Source organism: Plecotus auritus (genome assembly GCF_963455305.1).
Source record: "Plecotus auritus genome assembly, chromosome: 4".
Taxonomy (NCBI): domain Eukaryota; kingdom Metazoa; phylum Chordata; class Mammalia; order Chiroptera; family Vespertilionidae; genus Plecotus; species Plecotus auritus.
Window position 1 is genome coordinate 55,838,312 of NC_137775.1, and position 11,188 is coordinate 55,849,499.

The following is an 11,188-nucleotide window of genomic DNA, read 5'->3' on the forward strand; positions in this document are numbered from 1 at the left end:
GCTTATATAACATAGTAGCTTATTCACACCATAAAATAGAAAGATGTATTTTAACTAGCTTATATATTTAACTGGAGTTAATTCTATAACAAACATATAGCAGCATTTTATCATGTGATTAATTGCCTTATTGCAGCATAATAGTCTGACTCTGCTTGAGAACTATGGAAAATTATAGGAGGTAAAGAGGAGACACGGTAGGAGTAGAAAACAGGAACTAAGGAAATGTTGAGAACATAAAATGATTCGTCCTCAGGGCAGACAGACAGAGCAGCAAACAATTATTTGCAGGGATGCTTGAATGATACTTTATTTCACTGAACCTAAGACACCATCAAATATAAGTAAGATGCACCCATATTTTATGTACCATCAATTTTTCCTTCAAGAAAGAACATTTTCTATTTAAATTATAGCATGCCAATGATTATAAGATGAACCCTGATTTCACCAATATTAAATTGTGAAAAATATGCATGTTAGAATAAAAGAAATATACAAAAACTGGTGATTGGACATACTTCTTTGACACCAAGCAGTCAATATTTATTACACACTTGTCTTCAAGGCTTTGTGCCCAAGTGGGGATGGAGGTGGTGACAGATAATGAAATTAATAGCAAACACCTTTTAGACATTAAGAAGTGAACACTGTAGTGGGCGTGGTTCCAAGGAGGGTAGATCACAGAATTTTGAGGAGTAAATGCTGATTGTTTTAAATTTTGAGGGACAGATAGATGAAATTTCAACTAGTAGCAAAGGAGGGGAGGGGATGATAACATGGCAGAAGGAAAGCCCAGGTGTGCTCAGGGGACAGTGAACAGACACCCAATCAAATGTACAAAAGTCTCGGGTTCTCATCCTTCTGGTTTTATGGCCCTGGTGTCAAGGGTTCTTCTACGTTCATTCCACTCCTGGGGAAGAAATTTGACTGGTCTGGTCTGGGCCATGTATGTCAAAGATGATCAAAGCTCTGCATTCTGTGTAAATTCAGAAAGTGATAACTCTTCAAAAATACTTTGATCTTTTTGTAAATATTTGTGGAAGGGAGACTAGGAATTAGAAAAATGAAAATCGGCTTAGTTTGAGGGAACCAATGAGGCAAGAAAACAATGATAATAATAGTGGAGAAAGTTCATGTTAAGTTCAGTTATGTGGGAGAGCCGCAGCCTGTGTGCTGGTGTTAACAGAGACTGCGAAGCCAGGGGCAACAGCTATTCCATGTAGAGGGTAAGGAGTTTGGGTCTGGCAAGCAAGAGGAAATGTCAAATGGAAAGTTATAAATGTTGTTCCGGGGCTAAAGGGAGGGGAAGATTTGGGACTACCCTCTTAGATGTGCTCAGTGAAACCATCTGGGTGGATTAAATTCATGAAGGAGAAAAGCAGAAGGCAGGATGTCTGAGAACAAGAGCTTGGGAGCATATACCTATGTGGGAAGAGAAGGGCTGATCAGAGAAACAGAAGGAGAAACAGAATGTTGTCATAGAAACTGGGAGAAGGGAGACTCTCAAGTGGAGAAGGATTGGGCTGGGGCAAACAATGACCATAAAAATTGAGGGTAAAGACTGTGAACAGATGTGGCAAGATGGAGGCTGGAGGCCAGGTATGATCAAGTGCACAGGTAGACAGCTCTCCTTGGTAAAGAACGGGGACCCTTCTCTCAACTACAGGTGATTTAGAGAGGTTTTCATTCTCTGAAGGAAAAATGTTAAGAGAATTATTGCTGTTTATTATAGAAAACTCTTGTTTTCTTGGTGGATTTAAAAATAACATTGTGGCCCAAATGAGGGTTTTGGTCTCCATGGTCGGTTCCTCAAACTATTATATTGGAATTTAGGGAAGTGGTCCAAGGACAGAGTTTATAACTCTGTCACCAAGTCTGTGGACAAGAGCGTGGGAAGCAGCAGTCTTGAGAATGTGTGCCATCCTTCGTTCCCACACACATGGGGTCAGGAGACAGTGGGGTCAACCATCACAGAAGACAGGAGAACAAATGTCTCCTGCAACTGCATTGTGTAAAGTGTCAGGTTTTGAGTGCATTCTTTGTGCTTGCACCATGGTGACAGCGGGCTGTGTGGTTCCTAATTCAGTTTGCATGTAAACCCCGTGGAGGTAGGAAAGATTTTCCCTACTGCACACCCACTAAAGTGTGCTGCCTTCCATAACTATGTTCAACACATCCAGGTAGGTGGACTTTTAATTTCTCATGGTATTTTCAGGGAAAAGTTGATTTATTCCCTTACTTAGATAGACAGAGAAGGGGTTGAAGAAGAGTAGAAAGGAAACCCAAACTGGTCTGGGTTGTGCTAAAACATGTCACACAGAGCAGTCCCCACACCCAGGTAGAAACCTGGAGTCCAACTAGGATGTGATCCTTGAGACTGGCAGCTGGTCTGTGGGACACACAAAGCAGTATGGGTTCCCACCACCTGTGCTGTTGTAGGGGAGGAAAACGTTTCCTCCATCTTCGTAGGGTCCCTGGCTGGATCTGAAACTTAAACTGAGAAGGACAGATTAGCAGGAGAAAAGCATACACATTTTCTAATACAAGTTTTACCTGACACGGGAGCCTTTATACAGAAATGAAGACCCAAAGAAACACTTAAACTTGAGTGTTTTTATGCTAGCTTTGAAGAAGAGTGGAAAGTTGTGGAAAGATATGATAGGACAAAAGATATTCGATGAATGTGGTCCACTGGGGGAAACTTAGCGAGGCCTAGGTGTTCAGATTCCTCTCTGTGTCCCTCATCTTGGGACATCCAGATGCTTTTTTTCCTAGGTAAGGGAGGGCACTTCTCACATGAGGGTTATGACCTGCTTCAGGAGAAGGTCAGAAAGTCGTTCCTAAATATGACATTTCTCAAATATTCAATAGGCCAACATGCCATATTTGGGGGGGGGGGTGTCATGAATTCCACCACTGTTTAAATGGTATATTCATTTAATTAATAGACCCACTACACCATTAGAGACCTCTCCCATTTTTCATTTTATTGTAGAACAGACAGTTGTGGCTGGGGCGGTGGTTAACACTGGGTTGGAAACAGTCAATACCCCAACCCCACTGCCCCCACCAATCACTAGGAAATGTGATATGAGTTAAAATGGTACCCACAAATGTGCCCAACATGTGTCTGAGGCTAAGTGTGCTGTCCTGTGCACAGGAGAGCTAAATCCTGTGCTAGGAGGGTCCTATGTCCCCGCCTGTCCAACCTCCAGAGCCACCAGTGGGCGTCCACACTGCAGTATAAAAACATTCTCCATTAGCAGATTGGACAAAACACTCAGTCCTCACCCTCAGACCTTCAGATGTCATTACGGAATGATATTTGGGTCAGCTATTGAGAACATTAGGTTTGGGATTTATTTTAAAAGATAAATTGAAAAATAAACCTCAGCTGTAGTAAACCATTGTTAACCTGGCCAGGTTTATGCTAGTGAATGCTCTTGATCTTGTCCATTTAGCCCAGGCATCTTAAATTAAAAAGAATATTTTTTTATTGATTTAAGAGAGGGAGAGGGAGAGATAGAAACATCAATGAGAATTATTGATCAGCTGCCTCCTGCACACCCCACACTCCCAACTGGGGATCGAGCCTGCAACCCAGGCATGTGCTCTTGACTGGAATCAAACCCAGGACCCTTCAGTCTGCAGGCTGATGCTCTATCCACTGAGCAACCCGGCCAGGGCCTGACATCTTACATTTTAATGTGTATAAGAATAACCTGGGGATCTTGTTAAAATGCAGATTCAGGAAAACCTAGTTTGTACTTTATCCCGACATTTTTGTCAAAGGACAGATGAAAACTTCATCCTGGACCAGTGGCACTTTTGGGGACAAACTTTCGAAGGCAAGGCTTGTTCTTCATTTTGCAGATGAGAAAACAGGCCCAGAGAGGTTGAGTAACTTGCCTACTTTTTAAAGGAAAGGTGTTTAGTTAGATACTCTCTTCTGCAAGTTAGAGATTTCAAATTAGTTAATATCCACAAAATTACATAAAATGGGTGACAGCAGGTGACCTGGGTTGTGATTTCTTGCTTTGCCTAGAGATTTCACCCTCTCGGCCCTCTGACCCATGGGACACCTGTGAATACCCAGACTTTGGTGTGTAATGTGTTCCCTCTGAAGTTGGGATGATAGGTAAGGTGGCCCACCTCTCGGGATTTGTCACTGAATCATGCTTTTTATTGAGTTTCCTAGAATATATTTCTGGCCTCAGGAAAAACCCCTTTGAAAAAAAATCTGCTTGAAGTTGTGGGGGTTCAGAATGAGTAACTCCAAGATGTACTTTTAGTGGTATGCAGATTATTTTGAGCTAAAGACAATTTTAGCTTCATGCCCAAGAGAAGCTTCTGCCATTCCCTTGACTACCTAGAAGAACTTGTAATAAATACTAAGAGATTATTAACAATAATCTCTTTTTGACCCATCTCTACGGCAGGGCAAACTCCAATTACTAAACATCTGCTCTTCTTATCATCCTGCAATGACCCTTTGGAGCCTACAAGGCACCTCATCCCTAGCTCAGAATGTTCTATACCCACGTTCCCTTTCCATCTCTCACCCTCTCGTGCATGTGGGGTCCTGACTCCCTCAGGTATGCAGAGTCCCCATACATATGTATGTATTAAATTTGGTTATTTTTCTCTTGCTAATCTGTCTCACATCTATATGATTATGAAGACCAGCCAGAAGAACCCTGAGAACAGAGGAAAGTTTATTTCATACACAACCCCACACACAGCCATTGAATACCATCAGATTTATGCATTTACTATCAGTGACTTGTGGAATGTAACCTACATCAGTTTCAATTAGATTTAGCTACAAGTAAAAGAACACAAGCTTCAACGAAAGGAGTTTAAAAGTGACCATCTGCTCCACGCAGTCCTCAGGGACTGAAAACTCGGGCTCTTTCCTGCTTACTGCTTGCTGCCTTAGAGTATGGCCCCTGATCTCATGGCCCAAGATTGTGCCTTAGCCATCATTTCTGCTATCGAAGAAACAGGATGCTTAAAGGGATGAAGAAGGGGAAAGGGAGCATGTCAGCTCTCTTCCGAGGAAAGTTCCAGGAGGCTGCCACACACTTCCCATTGGCTGGAACTTGGTCCCATGGCCACATCTAGCTGCAAAGAATGCTGGGAAATGTATTTACTCTGCATAGGCATATGCCTAGCTAATAATAAGGCATTCTGGAAGAAGGGGAAAAACATATAGCGGAGAATTGTTAGGAAGCTCAGATCGAAGGACAACACGTTTACCCATCGCCTCCTCCCGCCCTCTCACCCAGATTCCTGCTTGTTCTTATCTCAAGTGTGAAGCAGACAGGTCAGAAATAAATGGGTCTTTCTAAGACACTGCGTTGATGCCAGGAGCTTCTGTTAGCACAGAGCTCAGAGAGACAGAATGTTTCTGTGCCCAGAAATAGGACCTGGGCACTGGGTCCCTGCCAGTGTTCATTTTGAAAGAGGGCAGGATTTCTTCTTCTCCACTAAACTCTGCTGAATTTGGGGTCAGTTCATCCAAGGAAATTCTCCTCAGGACAGACCGTGAAGGCCCAAAGCCCCCGCTCCCCCTGACTGCCTATCTATTTCAGTGACCACTCCTGAGCTGCTCTCTCCAGAGGTCAAGCTGGCCTGTCCTCCCTACTCTCATAGGGGCCTTGATTACTAGGTTGAAGAGGGCATGACCAGGCCTCTGGTGATCCTTAGCCCTTTTCCCAGGAGTTGTGAAGGGTTTGCCAGGTCACCCCATCCTCTTAGTCAACAACATTGCATTGTTGTGAGATATCCTGCTGGCTTAAAGGATGTAAATGTGACCACAGAGGAGAGGTTTGACTATCTTTAAGAAACCGAGTCAGTAAGCAAATATGATATATGTGTGTTAAAATAAGAAGAATACCAGAATGAGACAAATAGCTGGAGTTTATTGTTCTAGAGGTTCTTTCTTAAAAGAAACAGGACTCCAAAATAATGTGAATAACAATGTACTAGTATTACTAAATGGGTTCCTAATCTGGACCATTTGTGGGCCTGATATTCAAGTTACCGCTGACCTTAAGGTCATAGCTTCAAGGACAAAGACATGTTTTGTTTTCTACAATATTATTCTGCTTTTATTTATTGTATGTTAATCAACAGTCCACATGAATATGGACATCTAAATAATTGAAATGTCTAGTTATATCTGTATTTCTGGAAAAGCTACCTTTTAATAAATGATTATTAAATAACTGTGCAACTACTTACAGCTGACGGCTTTTACGGAGGCATGATTCACATACAGATCTTAAATGCACAGTTAAAGGAGTTTTAACAAATGTGTACACCCATGAACTCCCTTCCTATCAAGAGATAGAACATTTCTGACACTGTATAAAGTTCTTTCATACTCCATTCCCAGTCAGTCCTTCCATTCACCTCCTCCTGACCTCACAGCCACTGATAGGAGTTCTATTACCATTAGATTTGTTTTGTAATTTATAAACTTTATATAAGTGAAAACATAAGGCATGTGACCTTTTGCATCTGGCTTTTTTCACTCAACATAATATATTAAAAATACTTCTTGATATTTTTTTAAAAAATTGATTTTAGAGAGAGAGGAAGAGAGACAAAGAGAGAGACAAAGACATCGATTGGCTGTCTCCTGCATGCCTCCTACTGGAGATTGAGCCCAAAACCCTGGCATGTGCCCTGACTGGGAATCAAACTAATAACCTCAGTGCATGGGACAATGTTCAACCAACTGAGCCACATGGGCCAGGGCTCAACATAATATTTTTAAGATGAATTCATGTTGTTGCACATATATGCAGTTCATTCCTGTTTGCTGTTGAGTAGTGTCGCATTGTATGAATAAACCATAATTTCTTCACCCATTCTCCTGTTGATAGGCATTTGAATTATTTCCAGTTTAGAGAAATAAAGCTTCTTATAATAGTTATAATAAATAATAAATCTATAACTTATGAATAAAGATACTACAGGTGTATGTGTATGTGTGCCTGACTTAGCACTGAAACATGCTCATCTAAGATAGATGCTTGGCTAAAGCTCAGAGGCAGCAAACACACAACTTGAACTTCGTTTTGGGTGGCTATAGGGGTGAGGGGGGCATTTGTAGAAATTGGTAGGATAACACAAAAAAATTATCAGTTTATGCAGTCTTAAAAAGTTGTTACTGTAACCAAATGAAGAAGAAAGGCTTGGTATGAAAATGCATGTTTACAATTTAGAGATGAGTCACTTCTGCTGGGCTGTTAATTGCTTCACTTTCCAGGGGAGAAAATTCTTGGGCTCTTAATTTCCTTATGTATAAAACAGAGGCACTATTTCGCACCTAGCCCACACAGAGTTGCTGTGAGACTCGAGTGGGAGGATGTGTGAAAAGCATCTGTCAGCACAAAGCTCTGTCTCTGTGTAAGTGCAAGGTGGTGGTGTTGTCTATGACAAAGTCACGCAGTTTCCCCTTGGGAGATGGCAGTGGAAAATTCTATAGGTATCCTGCCCTTTTGTCTATGAACTCACCTCCCTGAGAAGTCAGTATTGTTACTATCATTCCCATTCTGCAGATGGACAACTTGAGGCCTGGACAGGTTTAGCTCCCAGAGGCCACACAGGTGTAAAGGATAACTGGGCTTTGAATCTTGGTAGAACCGGCTCGAATCGGAGCTGTTACTATTGTGCCGTCTGCCTTTCTAACAAGATGTCATTGTATCTCCTCCTCCTTTACAGCAACTGTCTTTCTCCACAGCCTATATTTCCTTGTGGGAGGGTTGCTATAGTCAAATTCTTTGGCATTTTATCTTTAGATGTAACAGAAGGAAGGTGAAAGTTTGCCTGAAATCTTAATGATTTTCCATTTTGAACTTCCTGGAGGTTTGCAGTGAGATTGCTGGGCCGTCATATTCTTTCTCAGTGCAAACTTTGTATTTAGGAGAGAATCAGAATCACCAACCCGCTTCGGGACAGTACCAGGGGCTCCTACACTGGGCTCTTTCCCAGACACACAGCATGCCCCGCTGAGGTGGGAAATGCCCTGTGGCACTGAATGCTGAGCAGGGAGCAACCCCATACCCGAGGCCATTTGGTCATTACTCCAATGTCTCTGTCCTTACCGCGGGCAGAGTGGCCTTGCTTCCCACAGACTTCTCCAGCACCTCAGGCGCCGCCTCCTTCTGTCTGAGAGGCTGCGGGTAATTGAGTTGGATAGGCACCTTGCATGACCGGGTCGGGGTAGGTGGGGATGGACAAAGCAGAACTGCTCTTTCTTTTCCATTTTAAGATTACAAGAAACCACGAATTAACACCTGTAAGCTGGCTTGAAAGGAAAGCATGGTTTTTAAGCAAAACATTCATGGTGTCTAAAAATTTCTTGTCCCTACACAGGTTTCAGGGCATGAGCTGTGGAAGTCCTAAAGTTAGGTGAAGCTTAACTCAGCAACTCCTGAAACTACTGACTTCTCAATTCAAGAACCAACCGAGAAAGCCACCTGCGCTGCTCCCTAGCATCGTCTACCCTACAAGTAGAAGCAGGAGGCGTGGACCTAACGGCCACATCACCAGGGATGGGATGGCTCTATCTCCGGCATTGAACAGACAGGAAATTACCAGATATATCCAAAGAGAACCAATGAAAACAAGCAAGCACCTCCTATGACTTTATGGAGAAAGCAACCAAAACCAAAGAACCCATCTGGACCTGTTTACTGTTGGTAACTGAGGCAGATTAACCTGGTGAGCCCCAATACCTCTCCCAGCTGGAATAGCCTCGATTCCAGAAGAGCCCTAAGGTAAGCTTGGGCCTTCCGTGATCAAGGACTGCAATCCCTCCAGCCTGTGACTTACGTTCACACCTGAGCTGTGCTGGGTGTTCTCCTGGTGGCATGGCAGAGCTCGGAGCACTATTCAGGGTGATTTCAGAAGCCCCTAGGGAAAGTCTAACCCCAGCCCTCAGAAGGCAGAAGGTGAACTCGAATCTACAAAAACAATTCATTTCACTGACTTTTAAAGATCTCCAGTGTTTTTTGTCCCTCCTTAAAGCAAAGAACCAAGTCGTCTGAAAAAATGGAGACAAGAATACACTCTGAGACTTGCTATTTTGTTTTTACTTTGTCAACAGATTCAAAGAGAGAGTGAGGTTTATGTTAACTTATTTTAAGGAATTATATGCAACTAAAGTTAATCGGTGAGTCAAGATAGTCACATGCTGAATAAAGTTAGTCAGGCCCAGCCAGGGTGGCTCAGTTGGTTGGAGCATTGCCCCTTATACTAAAAGGGTTGCGGGTTCTAATCCTGGTCAATACACATACCTAGGTTGCAGGGCACATATGGAAGGCAACTAATTGGTGTTTCTCTCTCAATTCAATGTTTCACTCTCTCTCCCCCTCCCTTCTTCTTTCTAAAGTCAAAATCAATAAAACAACAACAATGACAAAAAGTCAGATATTAAATGGTCCTTCTTTCCTGCTGTACATTTGCCCATGAGTTCAATTTAAGCGTGTTGTGTATTTTGTTATAAAATTTAATTACAGCCCAGCTAGTGTGGCTCAGCAGTTGAGTGTTGACCTATGAACCAGGAGGTCAGGATTCGATTCCCAGTCGGGGCACATGCCCAGGTTGTGGGCACAATCCCTAGAAGGGGGCGTGCAGGAGGCAGGTGATCAATAATCCTCTCTTATCATTGATGTCTCTCTCTCCCTCTCCCTTCCTCTCTGAGATCATATATATATATATATATATATATATATATATATATATATAGTTATATATATATAAATTTTTAAAAACTATATATATATATAGTTATATATATAGTTTTTAAAAATTTATTTATATTCTTTCTTTTCTTTTAAGAGTTGAACATTTCCAAATGTGGCTTCTCATTCAAAAAATTTATTCTTACCATTGCCAGAAAACCTCTACTTCATTCAGATGAATCAGTCCCTCTAATTAGCAGGAAATAATCTGAAACTAATTAACTAAAAGATCTGACTTGGGCAACATGGTAAGTAAAGAGACTGGGTGAAAAATGAAATTATTTCACAGGACCAGTCACTTCAGGAAGGGGAAAGCACAGGTCCAGGGATCAAAAGCAGGGATTTTTCCATTTATTAACCACATGTCCTAGGAAAAATAAGTCAATGTCTGCGGGCCTCAGGTTCCTCACCAATGAAGTGAAGGGGACCTGCTATGCCTACCGCCAAGGCTGGATCTGGGGCCAAATGGAACTGAGGATGTGAAAATGTTTTGTAAATTCCAAAGGACCGTTCCATTGCAAACTACTCAGTTATTCACTAGCGGTTGGGTTGTGTGGAGGCAACAAAAGAAATCCTGTATGTTGTATTCAGCCCTCACTCTACGTAATGCTGCTGAGGGCCCCCCTCTTCCTTCCTAGCATGAAGGGCTCCACATAGCCACTTGTGGCTATAGGCCCAGACGATCGATCTCTTAGCATTTCCTCTTATCCCCACAATATCTGCCACAACCATTCCTCTGGACTGTGACAAGGAGATCATACTCCATCAACAAGGAACCCAGGGACTCCTTGTGGAATTATATTTGAACCTGGAGGCCTACGTGTTTCAGTTAAAAACAGTCTTGGAAACGAATAAAAAGTTGCCTTAAACAAATTTTCTGTAATTCCAGCAGAGGGAGACAGGGCTGCACTGACGCTCCCACAAAAACTGCAATTTAATTTGAAGGCTTACAACATGAAGGCTTCCTTCTTTCTTTCTAGTCAGATGTTGTCCTCATAATTCAGTATCTCTGGGTGGAGAAATACATGGCTACAGACAGGGTGTGCATTTCACTGCTCTCGGGGACACCGGGCCTTTGGAAACAGTAGGGGCATGTCATGAACTCAGTCTCCAGATGCTTCACACCTGTGGTAGGCAGCCCTGGTGGCTGAGCCTGCATTTACTCTGTTTTCCTCTCTCCTGAATTAGAACCACGGATTTGTTCAAGCACCTGCCCGTCCCCAGTCCAGAGGGGGATCTTGATTCGTCTAAGCCAGCGATTTTCAACCTTTCTCATCTCATGACACACATAAACTAATGACTAAAATGATTCGGCACACCCAAAAAAAAATGTTTTGGGGGCTCAACTGAAAAAAAAAAGGTATAATTTTGATTGATTCAGAGCAGACAGCTATTGTTGTGTTGGCTGTTGTCAGTTTTTAAAAAAA